The 25967-nt window shown below is 36.5% G+C and overlaps 1 protein-coding gene across 9 annotated transcripts in view; it reads right to left on the bottom strand.

Annotated features, from left to right (window-relative positions):
* LOC105500020 (DTW domain containing 2) overlaps window positions 1–25967 on the bottom strand; it is a 474953-nt gene that overhangs the window by 365430 nt on the left and 83556 nt on the right. The window contains exon 1 of one of the 9 annotated variants that reach the window (XR_011624754.1): window positions 14755–21257. The exons of the other annotated variants lie outside the window; for them this stretch is intronic. The gene's annotated coding sequence lies outside the window, so the exon portion shown is untranslated. Of the gene's footprint in view, window positions 1–14754; window positions 21258–25967 lie in introns of those variants that run through there. 9 annotated transcript variants of the gene reach the window in all.

Genomic DNA, 25967 nt, shown 5'->3' with positions numbered 1-25967 from the left:
ACTGCAATTATTCAATTAACATACTGTCTATTCATCTCTGTACAATGATGTCTCATCCATCCATCCATCTATCCTCTAATATTTACCAAGTCTCTGTATGTAACCGGCACTGTTCTAGGGCACTGGAAAAAAACAACTGAAATGTTTGCCTTCAAAGAGTTTACAGTTACTGGAGATTGAGGATGATCAAGAGAAAATTCCTTTCTCAATTATCTTGCAGTCTACAAAGAAATGCAGGCTAACTCAACGGACAATTATTACAGCATGAAATAAATCCCTGTGAAGGAATATGTTGTGGGTACTATGGAAATAGTGGGAAGAAAAGTCTAACCTTATAACAGCATATCAAGGAAATCAAGTAGAGGAAATGCAATTGAAAATTGGGCTTATGGAACAAATACAAGTTAATCCAAGGAATATGTTTGAGACTTCTAGATATGCAAGGAATGGCAGGTAAAGCCAACAGGTAAGAAAATTCATATAGAAGTGAGGGAATTACAAAGAATCTATTATTAATGGACATAGAATTTAGGTGGCTAATGGAGAAAGAATGCTGTATACTACATTGTGTAATACAAGTTCTATTATGTATCCATTATTATTTCATCTATATTCACTTTATATTTATATAGTTTAAAAAGCTGAATGTTTCTATGAAATTTTTCTTACAACTGCATGTGAATCTACAATTATCTCAAAATAAAAAGTTTAATTTTAAAAAGCTAGATGGGGATTTTTCAAAATAGATTAGGATATCATTTTAAACATAATTTCAGTAAGAAAATGTAATCCTTTGATTTCTTAACTCCAATAATTTTATAAGGGTAGAAAATTTGGGTAAGAAATTAATGCCGCTAAAGAAACCCAAATTAACAATAGGAAAAATACCGTGTTTATCTGTTTTACAATGTGTTGATCCATTCAGGATGCTCTCCCAAAAAGAAGTTAGAGGAAAGCAATTTAAAATTGCTATTACTAGCAAAAAAAAAAAAAAAAAAAAAAAAGTTCTGACTGGTTTGGGTGGCTAGAAACTGTATGGTGTAGTGAATATGAGTAGTTTCTGTCCATTTCAAATCCTGGATCTGCCACTTTCTTAACTTGCTGGGGGTCTTTTAACTTAAAATTCATGATAAAAATATTCTATCCTCTAAAAGTTTGTGCAAGAATATCAGATACCAGGATATACCCTAATAAAGTTAGTTCACGGCTCTATAGAGTGATTCACAGAGATTCCCAGTTCATTTGATATTTGTTCTAGATAACTGGCACTAAGTTTGGACATGTGCTTGGACCAGGTTTTGATTGTCTGGGAAGACCATGGGTGATCAATAAAGACTGTGTACATGTCCAAATGTAAAGATCTACACTATTACAATGAATATTGCTTATCCCTAAGACAGATGGAGTACACCCAGCCACATGAGATGGTTCCCTCCACATATCAAAATCAGTATATTGCTCTAGCCTTCTGTATACAAAACCATGGGTCTGATGGGGAATGTTGAACTTCTAGATGTTTTTCTTTGGTTGGCTGGTGTTTTGTTCAAGACAGGGACTCGCTCTTCTGCACAAGTTGGAGGGCAGGAGTGCAATCATGGCTCACTGCAGCCTCAAACTCCTGGGCTCAAGCAATTCTCCTGCTTCAGCCTCCCGAGTACCTAAGACCACAGACGTGTACCACCATACTTGGCTAATTGTTCCGTTTCGGTTTTTTTTTTTTTTTTAGTAGAGACGAGGTCTCGCTATGCTGCCCAGGCTTCTCTCAAACTCCTAAGCTCAAGGGATCCTCCTACCTTGGCCTCCCAAAGTTGTGGGATTACAGGCATGAGTTACCATGCCTGGCAAGTTCTAGATGTCTTCATGCAACCCTTACTCACTGGACAACACCATCTGCAGCTGTGTACACCCCAGCAAGAATTCTGAGGCTGGAGACTATTCCTGATCTCCTTAGCTATGACACACTTTCATCTGTTTCATTTTTACTTTTTTAATACTTTACTCAAGTGAAATTGACATAAACTGCACATATTTAAAGCATCCAATTTGGTAAGATTTGACATATGTATATACCTGTGAAATCATCACTGCTTTATGATTTTCATAAATGATGTTCACAAACGTTATGATTTCATAATGATGTTCACATCATTATGAACATAAGCATGGCACTCCTAACCCTTTGTAATCTCTGCTTCTTGTCTCCTTCTCCTTCCTTCATCCCATCAAGGCTAGCAATGATCTGCTTCCTGACTATACATTAGTTTGAATTTCCTACAATTTTATATAAATGAAATCATACAATAGGTACTCATGTTTATCTGGATTCTTTCAGATTATAATTATTTTCACATTCACCTGTGTTATAGTGTGTATCAATAGTGTACTGCTTTTTACTACTTAATAGTTTTTCGTTATATGGATATGCCATATTGTTTATCCATGCACCTGTTGTTCCTAGTTTGGGGCTATTACAGTTAAAGCTGTTACAAGCATTTACATGCAGGTCTTTGTATGGACATATACTTTTCATTTCTCTTGATTAAATACCTAGGAGTAAAATAGCTGGATCACGTTACCTGTATATTTAACTTCTTAAGAAACTGCCAAAATATGTTTCACAGTGATACTATCATTTTACATTACCACTAGCAATGTTTGAGAGTTTCAGTTACTCTCCACAGCTTTGCCAACACAAGGCACAGTTCTTAATCTTAACCATTCTAACAGGGGTGTAATGGTATCTCTTGTGGTCTTATTTGCATTTCTCTAATGACTAATGTTACTAATATCTTTTCGTGTGTATTTGACATTCATGTATCTTCACTGATAAAGTGTATGTTCCAAACTTTTATGCGTTTTTTTAACTGAGATGTTTACTTATAACTAAGTATGAAAGTTAATTACACATTCTGAATACAAGTTTTTTCTCACATAATTCCTTAAAGACATTTCTCAGTCTGTGATTTGTCTTTTCATTCTCTTAATGTATGCCCTTTGTGTCTTTCAAAGAGATTTTTAATTTTGATGAAAGTCCAAATCAATCTGTTTTTTTATGGCTCATGCTTTTGGTGAAATCATAGACAAACTCAAGATCACAGTGAAAATTCCTTTTAGGGCCCTGGCCTGGTCCTTCCCTCACAGGTACTTCCTGAAAATAACAAGCCAAGAACAATTCATCTCATATAAAGATTAGTACTCAATCAATAAATAAAACAGCATAGAATCCATATAAAGCGAATACCAGAAAATGAGAAAAATAAACTGGAAAAACAAATGACTAAGGCAGAATAATTTAACATCAAGTAATAAAGTACATTCATACAAGAAATTCAAGGCAACTATAAAAATGAATAAAGAAGCTCTTCATATACAGATACAGAACAGGCCCTAAAACCCATTACAAAATGAAAAAAGCAAAATAGCAGATATTATCACATATCTAACAAGGGGGGATATGCATGTATATTTAGTTGTATATAAATAAAACTATTTTGAAAAATAAACAAGAGTTTTGATACATACATTGTCTCTAAGGAGAACTGGGTAGATGAAACATAGCAGTCAGAGAAAGACTCTTCACTGTATACTCTCTCTTATCTTCTGATTTTTCAGCCATGTAAATATATTACTTTTACAAAAAATTTTTTTTTTTTTTTTTTTTTTTTTTTTTTTTTTTTGAGACGGAGTCTCGCTCTGTCACCCAGGCTGGAGTGCAGTGGCCGGATCTCAGCTCACTGCAAGCTCCGTCTCCCGGGTTCACGCCATTCTCCTGCCTCAGCCTCCCGAGTAGCTGGGACTACAGGCGCCCGTCTCCTCGCCCGGCTAGTTTTTTGTATTTTTTAGTAGAGACGGGGTTTCACCATGTTAACCAGGATGGTCTCGATCTCCCGACCTCGTGATCCGCCCGTCTCGGCCTCCCAAAGTGCTGGGATTACAGGCTTGAGCCACCGCGCCCGGCCATACAAAAAATTTTAAATCTCAAAAAATGAATGATAGTTTTTTCAACAATTATTTCATTTTTATGATATAAGAAAGTGATTAAGTCACTTAAGTCACTGCTTTCTAAGACTAAAATGTATCTCTTAAGAAATACAATTTTTCATGAAAGAATGAAAATCTACTTAGCTATCCCCTGAAACTCAAGATCCTCTGGCTTCAAAAATATATGCATCATTCTGTTACAATTTGGTAATAATATAATACAAAGTAAAATCTATTAACCAAGAAAAGATAAACTGAAGTGGGTAAGTCCATTTTCTGACCAAAGAAAGTAAATGTCATATAAAATACCAATAAATAACACTTGGTGAGTACTCAGTACAATCAGAAGCCATCTGAAGTGCTTTGCGTGTATTATCTCACAACCATCTGTTAAGTAAATGCTATATTATTACCATTTTACAAATGAGGAAACTAAGGGCAGAGAGGTAATTTGCCATGTCAAATAGCAGATAAGCTGCGGAGACAGGAATAAAGTCAGTCTGACATCAAAGCCTGGGCTCCTAAGCATTAAGTCGTATTGTCTGTCCCACACATTTCATTACACTAGGTACAATAAAGTTCCAAACAAATACTCTTATACTTACTTCAGTAATTCACATTTTGCACATTTTAAGGTTCTTAGATTTTAAATTAATTCATGTAAATGTCTACATACCTTTGAAAACAAGTGGACTTTATTTTAGACAGAATGCAATCCTAAGGATGCAAATTAAACCAAACTCCTGATTTCATGAGTTTTGTGCTCTAATTACATAAATTTCTATTTCAGAAGTCAAATAAATGTATAGTGGGGTCTTTTGGTTTTCCTTTTTTTTTTTTTTCTTTTGATACAGAGTCTTGCTCTGTCACCAGGCTGGGGTGCAGTGGCACAATCTTGGCTCACTACAACCTCCGCCTCCCAGGTTCAAGCGATTCTTCTGCCTCAGCCTCCAGAGTAGCTGGGACTACAGGCGCACGCCACCACGCCTGGCTAATTTTTGTATTTTTAGTAGAGACGGGGTTTCACCATGTTGGCCAGGATGGTCTCGATCTCTTGACCTTGTGACCCACCCGCCTGAGTCTCCCAAAGTGTTGGGATTACAGGAATGGGCCACTGCACCCAGCCCAAAAAGTGTTTCTTAAAATGTCTGTAGTTCATTTGTGTTAAATTAGTTTGGAAGCTAACAATTTTAAATAAAGAAAATGTGCATAATTAGTAAGCAGATAGAAGAATAGAGCAGAAATATGATGAGAGCTAAATGTAAAATTCTGTAAGATTAAAAGTACCTACACATTTATATAACAACTCTACCAATAAAGAGATTTCATTAGTAATTTCCAAATGCAATGGAAGAGGTTTTTACTATAACTTCTTTCCTTGGATTAAATTTGGCTAAATTTCTCCATTTGTATTTAGATTGTTTTCAAAATCTACAAGAAAATTATCCTGATTTTTTAGAAAAAAAATATTTCATTATTACTATAGCAATGTACTAGAAGGTCAAGTATGTTTTTTTAGCCATCTGTTCCCACTATGCAATCCACATCACTCATAAACAGAGGCAGTTTTACCCACGATGCCCTGTAATTGAGGCACATAATCACACCAGCTGCCTAACTATGCCAAGCACGTCTGCTATGCCAACAGCTCTTCTTTCTCTGAATTAATTATGACTACTGGACCAATTTAATACAGTGCTTCTCCAGCATTACCTTTGCCAACAGTGACAGCTGTGGCAAAAAAGTCTACAACGCATACACTGCTACTCACAGCCTACTCTCAATTGTGGCTATGCAAAATATCTCTGAATAATGTACTCCTCTGAAAGAATGTAAGCAATTAGAGGCTTAAACACCAGCAGTCTTATAACACAGCTCACTAGAAGTTACAGTAAATGATATAAATACAAAGCCATTTCACTTTATTAGATGCTTTCAGATATGACTGTAACACAGTAAGATACATTGAATGACAGCACTAATATTTAATAAATAAATGAAATGTATTATAAACCTTTACTAACAGAATGGTTGAAATAATAAGGATAACTAAGAAACTACTAGTGACTGAATTAAGACCAAACTGCCTTTCGGCCTCTTGGCCTCAAACATTCAGAAAAAAATCCAACAAACTTTTATACAAGCAAGAAAATAAAATAATCTAGCTCAATGCTAATAAAATATATCATGTAAGCTATATGTGTAATGTTAAATTTTCTAATAGTCATATTTAAAGGAGTAAAAAAGGTGAAATTAATTTTAATAATATTTTATTTAACCTTACAGATCCAAAATAAAGTATTTTAACATGTAATCATTACAGATTATTAGTAAGAGATTTTGTTTTCAAAATAATCTTTGAGCTCCAGTGTGTATTTTATCTATACAGAGCATTTTCATTAGGAAGCTAAATTTTAATAAAAAATATTTAATCTATATTTAGATTTTATCAAATAGAGTTGAAAAAAGTAGTTCACACATCTAAGTTGTGCCAAGCACACCTCACATTTTACAATAAGATAATCATGTAAATACCTTCAAATAAATACTTTCCTTTAATATTCACACATTGACAAAATTGGTTTATCTTTTTAAAATCACTAATTTAACTCAGAAGCAAAAGCATATTGGTTTAAAAACTATGACAGTTCACAGTAAGTAAACTCACTAAAACCATAATGACATATGATAGAAATTGTTCTACATCTTTACATCTGTACTGAGGATTCTACATTTTAATTGCTGTGATGGTTACATGAAATGTATATTTGACAAAAAACATTAACTATACATTTTAAATTCATTTTATTTTATATAAATTATACTTAAATTAATTTGAAATACCATTTCTCACCTGTCCAATTGACAACAAACATTCAAAATCCTGACAACAAATTTGTGGGAAAGGCTACTGGGAAATACACATTGTCATAAAATAGCGGAAAATCAATGGAAGGAAATTTTATAGTATTTAACAAAACTACATATGTATTTTCCATCTGATCCTACTTCTAGCAGGTAAAAAAAAAAAAAAAAAAAAACTTCTATAAATATGAAACTACATATGTACAAACATTATTCAACACAGCATTATTTGTCAGGGCAAACATTAGAAACAATCTAAACACATTTCTATGGAAACTGGTTGAATAACTGTAATTTATCCACTTAAAGAATGTAACAAAGAATACAGAGGCTATAAAAAGAATAAGGAAGATCTCTGAACAGATATGGGAGTGATTACCAGGAAAATACTGTTAAGTAAAAAAAAAATATATATGCAAAGGAACATATACAGTACTGTACTTCTATATTTAAAAAGTGGAAATGAAGGGCCAAGCGTGGTGGCTCACGCCTGTAATCCCAGCACTTGAGAAGGCCAAAGCGAGCCAATACTTAAGATCAGGAGTTCAAGACCAGCCTGGCCAACATGGAAATGCTGTCTCTACTAAAAATACAAAAATTAGCATGCTCCTGTGGTCCATCTACTTGGGAGGCTGAGGCACGAGAATCGCTTGAACCTGGGAAGTGGAGGTTGCAGTGAGCTGAGATCGCACCACTGCACTCTAGCCTGGGCAACAGAGTAAGACACAGTCTCAAAAAAGAAAGTGGAAATGAGACTATTAATCTATACATGTGTGTATGTGTGTGTGTATCTGCTAGTTTTCTGAAAAATGCAACAGAGGAAAAATAACCAAGAAGCCAATGAAATTGATTACCCATAGAGGATATGTGGAAATAAGAAAGAAGGGACATAGAAAGAAATGAGACTTCTGAGTATATATTTTTATAATTTTTCAATTTTTGTAGATGTGATCAAATTAAAGATGTTCAGATGGGGAGATTATACTAGATTACATGAATGATCCCAATCTAGTCACATGAGTCCTTCAAACCTTTCCCAGAACTTTTACCAGTTGGGTCAGAAAGAGGAGACTGAAAAAGGAGGACAAACCACGCAGGCAATCAACCCACCATTGCTGGCTTTAAAAATGAATGGAGAAGACCACAAGCCAAGGAGCACAGATAGCCTCTAGAATCTGGGAATAGCCTTCAGCTGGCAGCCAGCAAGAAAACAGAAATCTCAGATCTACAAGCACAAAGAACTGAATTCTGCCAACAAGCCAAATGAGAAGGAAACAGTTTCTATCTCAGATCCTCCATAAAAGAGAACACAGTTGGCCAACAAACTGATTTTATTCCAGTGAGAGGGCAGAATAATAAATTTGTGCTGTTTTAAGCCACTGAAGCTTGTGGCAATTTTTAATGATTACAACAGAAAACTGATGCAGGTCAGGCGTAGTGGTACACGCCTGTAATCCCAGCACATTGGAAGACCAAGATGGGCAGGTCACCTGAGGTCAGGAGTTCAAGACCAACCTGGCCAACATGGAGAAGCCCCATTTCTACTAAAAATACAAAAATTAACCACATTTGGTGACGCACACGTGTAATCCGAGCTACTTGGGAGGCTGAGGCAGGAGAATTGTTTGAACCTGGGGGGCGGAGGTTGCAGTGAGCCGAGATCACACGCCACTGCACTCCAGCCTGGGTGACAGAGGGAGACTCTGTCTCAAAAAAAAAAAAAAAAAAAAAAAAAGGAAACTGACACAGGTTTTAAAAGTATCTATACTCCCCTGTATAACATACCACCAGTGTCTTTCTTCTAGTCTTCATCATCTGTGACTTAAACTCTGGCAAACTGCTCTGACTTCAATCCTGCTCTCTTCTAACTCACTTTTAAACTGACAGAAAAGCGATCCTTCTAAAATGTAAATCTGATTAGAAAAGGCCAATTCACTCTCTATCCATCCCCACTTGTAATTCAATATGTACAATCCCAAACCAACTCCTAGCAAGATTTTTGTTGGAAAACAAAAAAATGATTCTAAAATTTATACACAGAAATTCAAAATAAAATTCAAAACAATTTTGATCAAAAAAAGAGAAAGAATAGAGTTTAAGGGATATACTACCTGATTTCAACTCTTCCCACAAAGCTACAATAATCACAGCAGTGTGGTATTGGTATTTAAAGACAGACATATAAATAAATAGAACAGGAAAGAGAACCCAAAAATATACTCACACATATTTGTTCAAGGTATTTTCAAAAAATGAATCAAGGTATCCCTGATGAACACAAATGTAAAAAGTATCAACAAAATACTAGCAAACAGAATTTAACGACACATTAAAAAGACCATTTACCATGATCAAGTGGGATTCATCCAAGGAATACAAGCATGTTCAACATACGCAAATCAATAAACATAATACATCACATTAACAGAACCAAGAACAAATGTTTCAACAGATGCTAAAAAAGATTTCAACAAAATTCAACATCCTTTCATGATAAAAACCCTCAATAAACCTGGTATAGAAGAAACATACTCAACGTGATAAGGGCCATATATCACAAAACCACAGCTATTATCACACTGAATGGGGGACAACTGAAAGCCTTTCCAGTAAGAACTGAAACAAGACAAGAAAGCACACTTTCACCCATTGTTATGCACCATAGTACTGAAAGTCCTAGCTAGAACGATTAGGCAAAGGAAGAAATAAAGAACATCCAAATTGGAAAGGAAAAAGTCAAGTCAAATTAGCCTTGTTTGCAGATTACATGTCCTTATATTTTTTAAAAAAATATAAAGACTCCGCAGAAAACACTTAGAATTAATACATTAAATAAAGTTGCAAGGTGGGTACAAAATCAACATGCAAAAATGAACAGCATTTCCATACAGTAACAGTGATCAACCTGAAAAAATCAAGCAAGCAATGCCATTTATAATAGCTACAAAGAAAAAAAAACACCTACAAATAAATTTCATCAAGGATGTTACAGATCTATATGAGGAAACCTGTAAAACACTGAGGAAAGTAATTGAAGAGAACATACAAAAAAATGGAAAGATACACCATGCTCATGGATTGCAACAATTAATATTGTTAAAATGACCATACTGCCCTAAGCATCTTCAGATTCAATGCAATCCTTATCAAAATACTAATGACAGTCTTCATAGAACAGAAAAAGGAAATCCTACAATTCATATGAAACCACAAAACATGCTGAATAGCTAAAGCAATTCTGAGCAAAAAGAACAAAGCTGAAGGCATCACATTATCTGATTCCAAATACTATAAAGCTATAGCAAACAGAACAGTACGGCACTAGCATAAAAGGACACATAGACCAGTGGAACAGAATACAGTACCCAGATACAAGTCCACACACTTAATTACAGACAACTCCTTTTCAACAAAGGCACCAAGAATATACATTGGGGAAAGGGCAGTCTCTTTAATAAATGGTGATGGGAAAACTGGATACCCACATGCAGAAGGATAGAATTATTATATACCCCTATTTTTCACTATACCACCAAGCCTCAGTTCCTCATATAACATAGAACCATTAATAATATTCATTCAAACCGCCTTACAATTTGTTTAACGAATAAAATTATGTAATTCACACAAAATTATTTTCTTTTCTAATATGCAGTAATATCCCATGAAGATGTCATTTATTGCTATTAATACTCAAAAATAAACATGATTACTGAATATAAATAAATTATGGTTGAATAACATTCACTCAGGAGTTCTGAACATACTCAAATGTAAAATTATCAAACTATGAGCTAAAATATGAAACAGCCACTGACAGGATTCAAGGATTTTTCATGTTATTGATAAAGAAGGCTCCAAGGGCTCTTACGAACTATAAACCAGTGAATAAACAAGAAACATTCCCAATCACAGGCTGGAAAAGTTTCCATATTAAGAATAATTTCCAGTAATAAAAAGCAATAATATTTTCTACAAAGAGAATTCATGCTTCCATAGTTCTTCTGGAGAATAAAAATTATAGTACATCTGAGCCTGTAATACTACATGTAGGTCAGATTTTTCATTTTCAAATGAAAAACATGAGTCTGAAAAAGGTTAAGATAAAAACTAGAACATATACTCTCTGAGGAGGACAGAATAAAAACATTAATTCTCTTAGAAACATAAGAGCCAAAAAAAAGATGTTACATATGTTAATAAAATCAGAGAAGGTATAGATAACATGAGCACAGAATTATTAAATTCCTTAACACTTTAAAAAGATGGTTTAGGGAAAAATTCTAAAAAGTAACATAAAACATTTATAAAATATGTGGCCGAACAGGGAGTTCATTACATCAATTAATACAGCTAAGAATAAAAATATGAGCTATTTCAGAAGTACAAGATTATTGAACAAATGATCTGCCTAGTCAGGGTAATCTGATTTCTTAATTGGCATTTCAGGGCTCTAATACTGGAGAGCTCACGTGCAGGCATTCCAGTCAATGGCCCCAGCTGAGTACAACCTTTCACCCATCCCTGTCAAAGTGCCAGGTGTGTACATAAAGCTGTCTTGGATTATCTTGCCCAGCCTAACCACTAGACGAAAACCACGAAGTAACCTCAAAGGACACCAAATCAAACCATGACTAAACTCTTAACAAATTCATAAGATACAATTAAATGGTTGTTGCTTTAAGACACTGTTTTGTAGGAGTTTGTTATGCAATATTTCGGGAGGACCCAAGACTACAGTCAGGTTTAGTGATTCTCTGGGACTCACAGAACTCAGTATATAGTGGAACTCATGGTTAAGACTTATTACAGTGAAAGAATACAAAGCAAAATCAGGAGAAAACACACATGGGACACAGTTCAGAGAAAACCAGGCACAAGTTTCCAAGTGTCTTCTCCCAGTGAAATCACATAGGATGTATTTACTTAAATCTTCTAGTATTGAACTGTAACATGTGTGAAGTGTTCTCTACTAAAAAAGTTCATTAGAGACATAGTATCTCTAACTTGAGGTTTATTGGAGGTCACCTTGTAGCACTGAAGTGCTATCTAGTGTTCCCGAGCTCAAGAAGACTTGTGATGTTTCTCATGAAAAAAACGCATGTCAGAAAAGTTTAAATCAGACATGAGTTATAGTGCTATCGGGCATAAGTTCAATGTTAATGAATCGATGATATTTATGAAATATGGTGTATGTAAAAAGAAACACATGTAAAACAAGGCCATGTTGTACTGCTTGGTTATCTGTGATCAAAGGCTAGTAGGAACCTAATCCTATATTCCCCCCCAGGGACAATGGTTCAGTATTCACTAACATAGTGTTCACAGAAACTTTCTAGAACCCAATTGTCACAAATAAGCACTAACTGCATATACAAGCTTTTTCTGGAAGTCGAATATATATACAGAAGTGCCCAAATCATAACTATACAGCTCCATTAATCCACAAAATGAACACCCTTGTGTAACTAGTACCCAAGAAGCAGAATATAACCAGAATCCACAGACCACCTCATACTTCATTCCTGTCATTATGCCCTCCCTATAAAAGAAACTACTCCCTTGACATCCAAAAACCATAGTTTTGTCAGTTTTAAACTTTATATAAATTGAATAATTAAATCATGTAAGTCATACTTTTTTTTTTTTTTTTTTTTTTTTTGAGACGGAGTCTCGTTCTGTTGCCCAGGCTTGAGTGCAGTGGCGCCATGTCGGCTCACTGCAACCTCCGCCTCTCGGGTTCAAGCGATTCTCTTGCTTCGGCCTCCCAAGTAGCTGGGATTACAGGCACACCTAACCACACCCTGAAATTTTTTATATTTTCGGTAGAGAGGGGATTTCACTATGTTGACCAAGTTATCTGGTCTCAAATTCCTGACCCCAATTGATCTGCCCACCTCGGCCTCCCAAAGTGCTGGGATTACAAGGCATAAGCCACCGTGCACAGCCAAGTCATCCTTCTTTATGTCTGGTTTGTTTCACCAACAGTTTGTTTATATAATTCATTCATGTTGTTATGTGTACTTTGGTTTTTACTACTGTAGAGCATTCCATTACATATAACACCATTTGTTCATTCTGTTGTTGACAGGAACTGGGGTTATTACAGATAGTATTAATATAAATAATGTTAATAACTTGCTAGCTTAATATTTTTAAAAACTTTTTCCCTTAATTACATTAAATGCAAATATTTTTAAAAAGCCACTTGTCACATAAACATCTCTAAATCAGTAGATGTAAACACAGTAATGCTACAAAACTGCAGGCAAGTTAACAGAGATGGTTCAGGAGTGAAGAAAAGTATGAAGTTGTGGCAGTGAGCTAAATAAAGGAGCACTCATTTTACAGAAAAAAAAACTATCTAAAACTATAGTCATAATCCTGATATATAAAGAAGATAAAGTATTTTGTTTTAAGATAGACTGGATGACAGAGTTGATAGATTAAACTAAAACCAGTGATGAAAAAATGATTCAAAATCGAGGGCCGGGCGCGGTGGCTCACGCCTGTAATCCCAGCACTTTTGGAGGCCGAGGAGGGCAGATCACAAGGTCATGATATCGGGACCCTCCTGGCTAACATGGTGAAACCCCGTCTCTACTAAAAATACAAAAAATTAGCCGGGCCTGGTGGTGGTTGCCTGTAGTCCCAGCTACTCCAGAGGCTGAAGCAGGAGAATGGCCTGAACACGGGAGGCGGAGCTTACAGTGAGCCGAGATTGCGCCACTGCACTCCAGCCTGGGCGACAGAGACTCCCGTCTCAAAAATTAAAAAAAAGATTTAAAAAAGACTCAAAATCGTATTTCCTACTATACTTTTAGTGGAGGTACTCAGTGATAATGATTATCAGAATAATTATCGCTACTCATTTATGTATTCACATATATTTTACATTCTGCAAAGATTCAACTGTATTATAAAATGTAAATATAATTACATTTATAATTACTTATAATAAAGACTTTTAGAACTTCTAATATCACTCCCTTTGTTTTATCTAAGATATTTTACCTGTATTTTTTGGTAGTCATGAGACAATCAACACCCTATGATTTCCCTTTACATGATAATATTCTAAATACTAAAAAAGGGGAGGGGAGAATTCCAAACACACGTAAGTATTTACATTGCGCAGTAGGTATGCCTAATAATCCAGGGATTCAACAAACATAATAAAAACAATGAAGCAGCACTGAAACAATCAAATTTTGAGAAAAACCAGACAATACAGTTTCACAATCTCTAATCAGCTTCATTTTTTAAAATTTGATCTTCTCTACTGAAAATCAAATTAAAACAGATACCAGAATGCCTCTCTGATGATTCTTTTTCTAAGGCTTGGTATCTTGCCTAAGTCACAACTTTCATGTAGTTTAAGAAAATACTATATTAGTACACATATATTAGAGTATACCATATGGGCTTAAAGGAGAAAGATAATCTTGTATCCAGCTAAGAAAATATCTAGAAAGTGTTACCATGGGCTACAAGTTAAATCTGAGACCTGTCAATAAAAATTAAAATAATAGTTAAATGTCTCCTAACTATCCATAAAGTAGATTATTTCCTCAGATTATCAAGATTAAAATGACTTAATTGGGAATTATTATGATTAAGAAATAGTGGTCTCACTATGTTGCTCGGCCTGATCTTGAACTCCGGGGCCAAAGCGATCCTTTTGCCTCAGCCTCCCAAGTAGCTGGGATTTTAGGCACAAGCCACTGCATCTGGCTCAGAAATGTTTATTCTCAACCCAAGCTAAACTCGTAATTAAATCAGGTGATTGACTCTAACCTCCAATTCTTTTTAATAATTCATACTTAATTACTTTTTATTTTTAACAATTTACCATTAAACATATTCTAATAATTGTCTATATAATCACATAGCAATCCCTCCTCTCACCTTATGATATCAACACATATTGTGTACGGAACTGGCGGCTTCTTGGTCTCGCTGACTTCAAGAATGAAGCCGCAGACCCTCGCGGTAAGTGTTACAGTTCTTAAACATGGCAGTCCGGAGTTTGTTCCTTCAGACGTATCTGCAGTTTCTTCCTTCTGGTGGGTTCGTGGTCTTGCTGACAGGAGTGAAACTGCAGACCTTCAGGTGAGTGTTACAGCTCTTAAAAGGTGGCGTGTCTGAAGTTGTTCATTCTTCCCGGTGGGTTTGTGGATACATCTCGCTGGCTTCAGAAGTGAAGCTGCAGACCTTCGGGGTGAGTGTTACACCTCTTAACGGCGGCGTGGAATCAAAGCGTGGAACCAGAGTGAGCGGCAGCAAGATTTATTGCAAAGGGTCAAAGAACAAAATCTCCACACTTAGAAAGGGGACCCCAGCGGTTTGCCTCTGCCGGCTCCTGCAGCCCGCTTTTATTCCCTCGCCTGACTCCACTCACATCCTGCGGATTGGTCCACTGTACAGAGAGCTGATTGGTCTATTTTACAGAGAGCTGACTGACCCATTTCACAGGGAGCTCATTGGTCTGTTTTGATGGAGTACTGATTGGTGCATTTACAATCCTTGAGCTAGACACAGAGTGATAGACGGGAAAGTTCTCCAACTCCCCACTAGGTTAGCTAGATGCAGAGTATTGATTGGTGTATATGTAATCCCTTAGCTAGACATAAAGGTTTTCCAAGTCCCCACTAAACTCAGAAGCCCAGCTGGCTTCACCCAGTGAATCCTGCACTGGGACTGCAGGCGGAACTCCCTGCCAGTCCCGAGCGGGGCCTGCACTCCTCAGCCCTTGGGCGGTTGATGGGACCGGGCGCCATGGAGCAGGGGGCGGTGCCTGTTGGGGAGGCTCCGGCCGCGTGGGAGCCCACTGCCGAGAGGGGGTTCGGACATGGTAGGCTGCAGGTACCAAGCCCTGCCCCACAGGGAGGCAGCTGAGGCTTGGGGAGAATTCCAGCACAGCACAGGCAGGCCGGCACTGCTGGGGGACCTGGTGCACCCACCGCAGCTGTTGGTCCGGTGCTAAGCCCCTCACTGCTCTGGGCCGGCAGTGCCGTCCAGCCGCTCCAGTGTGAGGCCCACCGAGCCCGCAACCGCGGGAACTCGCACTGGCCTGTGAGAGCCGCTGGCAGCCCCTGTTCCCACGGGCGCCTCTCCCTCCACACCTCCCGGCAAGCAGAGGGAGCTGGCTCTGGCCTCCGCCAGCCCAGAGAGGGGCTCCCACAGTGCAGTTGCGGGCTGAAGGGCTCCTCAAGCACCGCCAGAGTGGACGCGGAGGCTGAGGAGGTGCTGTGAGGGCTGCTAGCACATTGTCACCTCTCAATATCACTATATCTAGTGATCCTGAGAAACAAAATAAGTGATGAAAATATAATTTTTTAAACTGATGAAGTACTAAATAGTGGAAAGCTACAAATGTGCTACTTGAAATATCAATTATCAAATGTTCAAAGCCAAAAAGAAAAAAAAAGTCTTTTGTGTTAAATAGTAACTGAAACATAGTAGAAACTCAATAAATATGTATAGAATGAGCAAAGTATAAGTAGGTACATCTGGGGGAATGTATAGCTAAAATTATGGCGCACATGAATATATAACCACCAAAATCTATTTATACTTTAAAATAGATCAAACAATATATCACAAACTGGTAAAGGTACCCAGATTTCTGTAAATCAAATAATTATATCTTCAGATAAGAGAATCTTTACAGTTAAATTTAGTTATATCCATACATTCATCATAATTATTCTTCAACATAATTATCTCAATGGGTTTTCTTTATACTTAGAAAATACATATGTTTTTAGTTTCTGATCAATGTAAACAGTAAAAGCATGAAAGACTTTTTTTTCAATTACAACCACTCCTGGAAACACCCATTTGGAAAAAGTAAGCCTGTTACTCTCTATGGTAATCATCACATTACTTACAGTGTTCTTAATAACTACTGGAACTCATATAGAAATTTTTGAGATATCTTTTACCATGTATACACAAATGGTTGCCATATGGATCTTGAGATGTGGACTATATGCAAAGCTGTTAATGATCTCAAAGGACCAGATGCTCTAAGCTTATGAATCATTACAATGTTATTAATATCCTTTTATACCACATAAATAGTTTGGATCTTTAAAAATATCTGATATTATGTTACATCCTTTGGGTATGTCTATGTTGTATCACATCATAACTAAAACCAGATTTTAGTACTAATAAATTTCTATGTTTTTAACTTAGTCATTAAAAGAGTATTTAAAATTACAGTCCTAGTGAAAATACTATATCCTAAAATTCCACATTTTTCACCAAAAATTTATTAATACTCATTGTGCTAAAATGGTTTAAAAAAAAAAAAAGACTTAAGTCAGTATGCCTCTAACAAAGTGACAATATTGCCTACAAGGTTTTTCTGGGAAACAAATAAGACAAACATTACACAGCTGTGAAAACTATAAACTTATCAATGTGTTTTTATAAGTACAAAAAATACTGATAATATTTCTTTGTCTAAAAAGACAGGGACAGAAATTATGAGAGACAAATGGAGAAGGTACACCTTATTAACTAAGAAGTAAGAAATAACCTTCACATAGTTCCACTTTTGCTTTGTTTTTCTTGAAATATCAGAAAACTATAATCTAGTGGGAATATTAATCAGTGTTAAAGAGTTGAAAAGATTCCAATTGCACACAGTGAAAATTCAATTATACTTGAAGCTGGCTTCAAAATACTAATACAAGTATGATCTTGTCTCCAGAAGCTAAGCAGAATTTTCAAGGAGAATATTAGGATCTCTAAATCTCTAGCTAAAAAGCAGATTCTAACCACCCACATATGTTCTTTAAAAGCTCATTAAGTATTACAAACATTATGTTCTGTCATTATGAAGATGAAATCCCATTAAAAATAAAATTGAATTTCCTGGAAATGTAAAAAAAATATTATGAGAAGCAACAAAAGGGAAATAATAAAATCTCTACCATCTTTATCATCATCATAATCTTGTCTACTTATATATATTTGAATTTCAATCAAATGAAATAGAGTTAAAGAGAAGTAACAGTTATCTCTAAAAATACAGCATTCATATTAGAGAATTTTACATATATATTAGTATGAAATTATGTCAAAAGGATAGAGGATCAAAATCTCTGTACTTCCTTATTTAGGATTATAACCAATATTTTTAATGCATACTATTGTGTCTGTACTAAAGTTAGGTTTACACCAAGACTGGTGACTCAATTAGAAAGATATTTAAAACAATGATCAGATACCACTTCCCAAAATTTACAATAATAATAAATACCCAGGGCTGTTGAGATTATGAGACCACCAGTGCTCTCACAGACTATTAGTGGACACTGACCTGGCAGTATCCTTCAAGATATGAAATACACACACCTTTTAACCCAAAATTCACTTCTAGAAATCTAATAAAAATACTCACATGTTCAAAAAGCTAATGTTTTCAAAGATATTCACTAACATATACCAATAACATCCTCAGTGTCTAATAAAAAGAATAGCTAAGTGTATTATCATACTTATACACTGAACTGACATAGAAAAATATCCATGACAGTATAAAAATAAAAAGCAAGTTCCTGAATAATATGTGTAAGAATGACACCATTTTTTGTATAACATATGCATGCACACACATGTTTATGTAGGAGGAATAAAACATTTTTTGTCCGTTTTTTAATCGACTGACATTAAGGTTTCTGCCTGTGTTTAGAAAAATTCCTTACATAAGATGGGTATACAGACAGAGAATCAAAGACCAGTAGTATCTCTCCTGAATTTGGAAATAGTGGCAAGTTAAGAAGCAAAAGAAAATAAAATAAGAAATTGATAGAAGAAACAGACATGCAGAGAAAAAGAGAGAGAACATGGCAAGAAACAAGAACTGGCAGCATGTGAAGAAAGAACAGGGTTATGAAACATTCAATTTTGAATAGTTCACCTTATTACAACTCTCCCCTCACCACTTTGGCTACTCCAACATTCACTAAAGTCTACATATACAAACAAAGGCTTTGTGAGAGTGACACTGGGTAAATTGTAGCCAAGGAGCTACATTCCAACTCTGAATAGGCAAGAAGCAGAGAACAGAATATTCAGGGGAGGTAAGAGTTTAGCAGCATAGGAACTCTGAGAAAGAGGTGACCCTAACATTTTTCCAAGAAAATTCCAAAGCATATTCGATAAACACCTTGACACAATTTTATTTAAATCTCAAAAGATAGAGCAATCTCTGCTAACAACTGCATATGTATGTATGTATATGTGTGTATATATGTGTGTGTTACATTAATGTATAGGTATAAGCATATGTTTTAAAAAGAAAACATTACATTACCCACATTTGATTTGTTAAAATATATTTTCTCTTTTATTTCACATTGTAAATATTTAATGCTCCTTTCTCCAAGGAATAACTAATGGAATTTCCATTTTAACTTCGAGAACACAGGCCCTCCTAATTAGCAACTGGAGGAATTGCTAATTAGGAATTCAGAAAGGAGTCTCAGAAAAATAAGAAGAGATGCTACTGCTCTCTCCCCTGCAGCTGCAGAGCGTAGAACATTCTGAGTAAGAGGGCCTGTCCTGATAAGATATAGAACTGAAAGCATTCACAATATCATAAGTCTAGTATAGAAGCTGTGTATAAAGTTATAACTGTAATCATCCTGTTCTATTTTCTATGATAAACAGTTCTTACAAATGTTATTTGTTTCTCAAGCCATCTGGAGTCAAAGAATCTTACTATGTCCTGTGATTCTAACCTCTATCTAAAAAACTCTGGTTTTTTAATTGGTTGTCTTGTTTCAAAACTGATTGCCCTGGTAAGACTATTTTAATAACATTTCTATTTCTGAAGATAAAAATATTTATCTTTGGATAACTTTTTTTTATAAATATGGCTTTGCTAACCTGAAAGGCTTTAAAATTTTATCTCTTCCCACTCTTCATGCATAAAAGTAAAATGAGCTAACTAATCTGGTAGATTCTTTATTTTTTAAAATCATGTATATGACTTTTTAAATTAATTAATTGAATTTCATCAAAATTAAGAAATTCTGCACATCTCAAGAAACTGTTTCAAGGATAAGAAGACACACTAGGAGAAAACATTTGCAAATCATATATTGAGGACTTGTATCCAGAATATGTAAAGAACTCTCAGGCTCATTAACAACAAAACAAAACAATATAAAAATGAGCAAAAGATGTGAATGTACACTTCACCAAAGATGATAAATAAGCACATGAAAAGATGTTCCACATCATTAGTCAGTAGTAAATGCAAATTAAAACCACAATGAGATATCCCTACTCAACTATTACAATAGCAAAAATTTCAAAGACCACCCATACCAAGTGTTGTTGGAGATAAGAAGAAACAAGATTTCTCATAAACTACTGGTAGGAGTGTAAAACGTTAAATACTACAGCCATTTTGGAAAACAGTTTGGTTTATTAAAGTTTAAAATACACCTACTATAGAATTGAGCCATTCTACTCCCGGGTAGTTATCCAAAAAAAAAGAAATCATGCGTCCACACAAAGACTTGTATAAGAATGTCAATAACCATTTCATTTGTAAAGCCAAAAATAGAAAACAACCCAAATGGTCATTTGCAGATGCCCAGATAAACAAATTGTAGAATATGCAAACAATGGAATATTATTAAGCAATAAAAACAATGAACTTCTGATACATACAACAAAAATGAATTGTCCAATAATTATGCTTAATAAAATGAAGCCATTAAGAGTACATAATCTATGATTATATTTATATAAAATTCTATAAAACTCAAACTAATCCATAGTGACATAAACAAGATCATGGTTGCCTAAGGATAGGGAAAGCGTAGGAAGAAAAGATTACCATGGGGATAATCCCTTGATAATCATTTAGAGAGCAATGGATATCTTCATTATCTTGATTGTATTAATGGTTTTACAAGTGCGTATGTATGTCAAAACTTAGCAAACTGTACCCTTTAAACATTCAGTTTATTGGATGTGGATTAAAAAATGGAAAAAGAATTATACAGACCCAAAATAAATATAAGACAATGTTACATCACATTTTTAGTAGCCTTTATGGAAAGAAAAGGTAATTAAACACTGAGAGGGACAAATTACAATTATCAGGCTTTCCAAAGGCAAAGAAAATGAGACTGGGAATATGATGACAAACTATGCTAACATAGCTTTCTTTACCTGGAAATTTTCCTGTCTACTTTAAATGATAATCCACAGAACCATGTTCCAATAGAAACTATGCTTAAAGGTACTCACATCAAGTGGAGCATGCAGTATGTCACAACATCATTTCCCATGAATTAGAAAGTTTCCCCACCTCTCCTTTCATATACAGTTTTGCCATTAACTAGCTGACACTAATTAGGAATTCATTTAACTGCATTGGGATTAATTTTTGTTCAACATTCAAGTGGTTATTTTAGACCTGTATTAGGATTCTCCCCAGAAACAGAACTATTACGATATATAGGGAGCGTGAGAAAGAGATTTCTTATAAGGAATCGACACATAATTATGGAGGATGATCAGCCCAAATCTGCAGTGTGAGCCAGCAGGTTCAAGACCCAAGAGGCTGGGCATGGTGGCTCACACCTGTAATCCCAGCACTTTGGGAGGCCGAGGTGGGCGGATCACCTGAGGTCAGCAGTTTGAGACCAGCCTGGTCAACATGGTGAAACTCCATCTCTACTAAAAATACAAAACTTAGCCAGGCATGGTGGCACATGCCTGTAATTCCAGCTACTCAAGAGTCTGAGGCAGGAGAATCGCTTGAACCCGAGAGGCAGAGATTGCAGTGAGCCAAGATTGTGCCACTGCACTCCAGCCTAGGCGACAGCAAGACTCCACATCAAAAAAAAAAAAAAAAAAGTCCAAAGGCCACCCAGGAGTCAGTGGCACAGATAAAGTCCAATGGCAGTCTGCTGGAGAATTCTTCTCTTACTCAGGGGAGGGTCAGTCTTTATGTTCTATTCAGGCCTTCAACTGACTGGATAAAGCCCACCCATATTATAGTGGACAATCTGCTTTACTCTATCAATAAAAAAGTTAATCTCCAAAATACTGGGAGAAACACTCAGAGTAATGTTTAAACAAATATTTGGGCACCCAGTGGCTCACTCAAGTGGACACATAAAACTAACCATCACAGGACCATATGAACTTGCCTTGAAGATGAAGATGCCTTGCACCTCTAAAATTCTTTAATTTCATGTTTATTAAAATTGAGCTCAGGACTTCTGTGTCCATGAAGATGAAACAGATGTAGTTTTCCCTATTTTTCCTCCTAAGTACAACAAAAAACTCTGGACATTGCATATTAAAGAAAACATGAAAAGACTGAAAAGTGACGAGAAGAAAGAAGACCTGCATAGGGACCTCAGGATCCTCAAGACCAAGGAGTGATATGGGTGAGTTCCCTGGATTTTCATTTTGCCTCATATATGCCTGGCTTGAAGCTAAAACAGTTGGCAGCCAGTGTATCTAACACCCTAGATACATGAATGAGTGCCAAAAACAAAAACAAAAAATCCAAACTTCATTGCATTTCTGGAGAAACTATGGCTCAGAGAAATTAAATGAGTCGTGTTAGTCAAAAAGCTAGTAATTAAGGAAACAGATTTCAAACGTGTATCTTCTAATGTCAAACCATGTCTTATATGGCCTAGAATAAATAACAAATGAGTAAATTCAAATTTGTAGAGACTGAATTATGAATGCAAGATAAACCAACTTCTAGGGAAACCAACAAAACAAATGCACCCCACACCACCACCAAAAAAAAAAAAAAAAAAAAAAAACACCTCACTGATACCCATCAAAATGAACAAAAGTAATAGAGAAGAAAATGTAATCTGAAGACCGCACCACCCTTCTGGTTAAAACATTTCAGTTGCAGGTGATGAAAACTTAAACTCAAATCACTTACGCTAAAACACAATTGATCAGGAAGAACATCAGTGAGAAGGCAAAGTAGGAGATCCCAGCCTTCCGCCCACAAAAAAAAAACTATTTTCCCATAAACAAAAATAGCTCTGAAAGAGCTCAGGAGTTAAGGAGCTGCAGCAACACAGTAAAGCAAGAGCCCAAAAATAACTGCCCAAAGATGGAAAGAAGAACAGACTCATTTTTCCTGAATGAAGCCAACAGTGCTTAGCAATACAAGGAAACTCCCTGACCCAAGAGTTCCCTTCACAAGAGAAAAGATTAAGGTTAGCAACCAGTTTCTCCATCCTTTTAGGGTTCTGCTTCAGTTATACTCCACCCAGATCAGTGGGGAGACCAGCATAGCTGAGTCACCTGGAAACAGCTAGGAACAAAGAAGTGTGTGGCCTATTGGCATCAACCACATGGCAGGTTGTGGCCTTCTCAGCAAAAGACTCTAACACCTTTCAACATGGAGAAACTCAACTCAACAGCCCTTGGGGTCACTGCAGATGCTCCACAGCTGTGAGCACTAAGGACCTCAAGTGTTCATAGCCATGAACCCTAGAGGCCTGCTTTGCAGAGGACCCAAGAAGCTTTCACCACTGAGGAAACCAATAGCCAGCAAAGCCACTGCAGACCCCCGACAGCTTTTACTATCAAGGGCCTACCTGTTTTTCACCTTCTCAGACTCCACTTGCCTAAGCTACCTGAGTAAGCATCACCATGAGCAACCTAGCCCTGGGAACAAGGGCAGCCACCCCACACATGTCCACTACCACCCCAGGGCCCTGCCACCAGGTTCAGCTTCCACCAGTGTGCACACTCCTGCAATTAGACCCTGCAAGCGCACACAAGCAGATTTCAGGGCTGAAGCCCCAGTGCCAGATCCACAAGCACACAGATAAGAGTCCAAACAGTCCTCACAGCTACCAAGGACCTCCCACAATTCTTGCCACCAATGACTATGTAGCTGACAATAACACAAGAGAGCTGCCTGAAATGACGAGACACTGTGCCCCTGCCTCAGACCTGGAGCCACTGTATTTCCCCGTACTTAGCACTCCATACCATTAGACCTGGTTCCATAGCATGCTACAATATGCCCCCCAGTGAGCCCATCTGTGCTCTCCTCCTGCACATAAGATATTCATTTACTGAAGCCTGTGATGGAAGTAGCAGGCCCAATTATCTCCAAAATGACTTCAGGGTTATTCTTTCATTGTCTTGGTGAACAGCACCTGGCTTTTGCCCATCCATACCAATCTCCTTATAACACGTGAACATTCATTGAGCCACACCATTGGTGTTCTCTCCCAAACACACTTTTTCATTCTTTAAAACATGGCCAGGGTGACAATTTTCCAAATCTTTAAAAGTTCTGCTTCCCTTTTGATTATAAATTCCATCTTTAATTTGTTTCTATCTTTTTGCATTTTACTATAAGCATTCAAGAGAAGCCATGCCTCGCCCTCAACACTTTGCTTAGAGATTCCTTCCACCAACTATACTTTTTCACTGCTCAGCAGTACTGCCTTCCACAAATCACTAGGACATGAACACAGCTCTACCAAGGTCTTGACTACTTAATAACAACATTAGCCTTTCCTCTCATTTCCAATAAAATCTTCCCATTTCCATCTGAGACCTCATCAGAATGACTTTTACTATCCATATTTTTACCAACATTTTAATCATGACCACTTAGGCCACTTCTAAGAAAACTGGGGCTTTCTCTGCAGTTGTCTTCTTCTGAGGCCTCGCCACAATTGCCCTTAATGCTCCATTCATGGCAGTGTAGGCTTTTTCTAGCATGTATGCCAAATTCTTCCAGACTCTCCCCACTACCCAGTTCCGAACCTGCTTCCACATTTTTAGTTATTTGTTACAACAGCACCCCACTTCTCAGCACCAATTTTCATCTCAGTCCATTCAAGCTACTGTAACAAAATACCTTAGGTTGGGTAATTAAACAACAGAAATGTATTGTTCACAGTTCTGGAGTACAGCCTGAGAAGTCCAAGATCAAGGCACCAGCAGATGTGGTGGCTGGTAAGGGCTTGTTTCTCAGAGATGGCACCTTCTATGTATTCTCAAATGGGGGAAGGCACAAATAAGCTCCCTCAGGCCTCTTTTAAAAGGGCACTAATCCAATTCATGAAGGCAGAGGCCTCGTGACCTAACCTCTTCCAAAGTCCCCACCTCTTAATACTATCACCTTGGGGGGTTAGGTTTCATATACAAGTTTTGAGGAGACACAAAAATTCGACCACAGCACCATATATCTGATCACGACAATCTCCAAAATACATAAGGAACTTATACAACTCAATAGCAAAAACTCAACCCAATTAATAAATCAGCAAATGACCTAAATAGACATTTCTCAAAAGAAGAAATTCATGTAAGTACAGCACACTAACTGATTGTGCCACTGGAGCACCCGAAAAGAAGAAATTCACATGGTCAACAGGTATATAATCTCTAATCATCAAGAAAATATAAAGCGAACCCACAATGAGATATCAGCTCACATTTGTCAGAATAGCTATCAGCAAAGACAAAAGATAACAAATGTTGGCAAGGATGTAGAGAAATGTGAATTCTTATACACTGTTGGTGGGAAAGTAAATTGATATAGTGTATGGAAAACAGTAAGGAAGTTCCTCAAAGAAATAAATATAGAACTACCATATGATCCAGCAATCCTACATCTGGGTATATATCCAAAGGAATTGAAAACAGAATCATGAAAAGACATCTGCACTCCATGTTCACAGTAGCTTTATTCACAATAGCCAAGTAATGGAAACAACCTAAATATCCTTCAATGGAAGAAAAGATAAAAATAAAATGTGGTGTGTGTGTACATATACATGCACACACATAAACACACACACAACGTAACATTATTCAGCCTTAAAAAAGGATTCTGCCATTTGCAACAACCTGGATGAAACTGGAGAACAACTCAAATAATATCAATAGGGCCCAATCTCCTTCTAGCTATTATCTCTGTACTTGGCTCTGCTCTCATAGACCAACTCTCACTAGTGCAAAGATGACCATCAGCAACTCCAAATTTCTATCCCTACTCAGTGGCATATGTGTGGGCGTGCATTTGATGCACTACACAAGGTACCAAAACAAGGGGGCAAAGGAACTGAATCTAA

This window comes from Macaca nemestrina, chromosome 6 (genome assembly GCF_043159975.1).
Source record: "Macaca nemestrina isolate mMacNem1 chromosome 6, mMacNem.hap1, whole genome shotgun sequence".
NCBI lineage: Eukaryota > Metazoa > Chordata > Mammalia > Primates > Cercopithecidae > Macaca > Macaca nemestrina.
The sequence above is the reverse complement of the archived record's forward strand: the minus strand, read 5'-3'. Positions and strand labels throughout refer to the sequence as shown.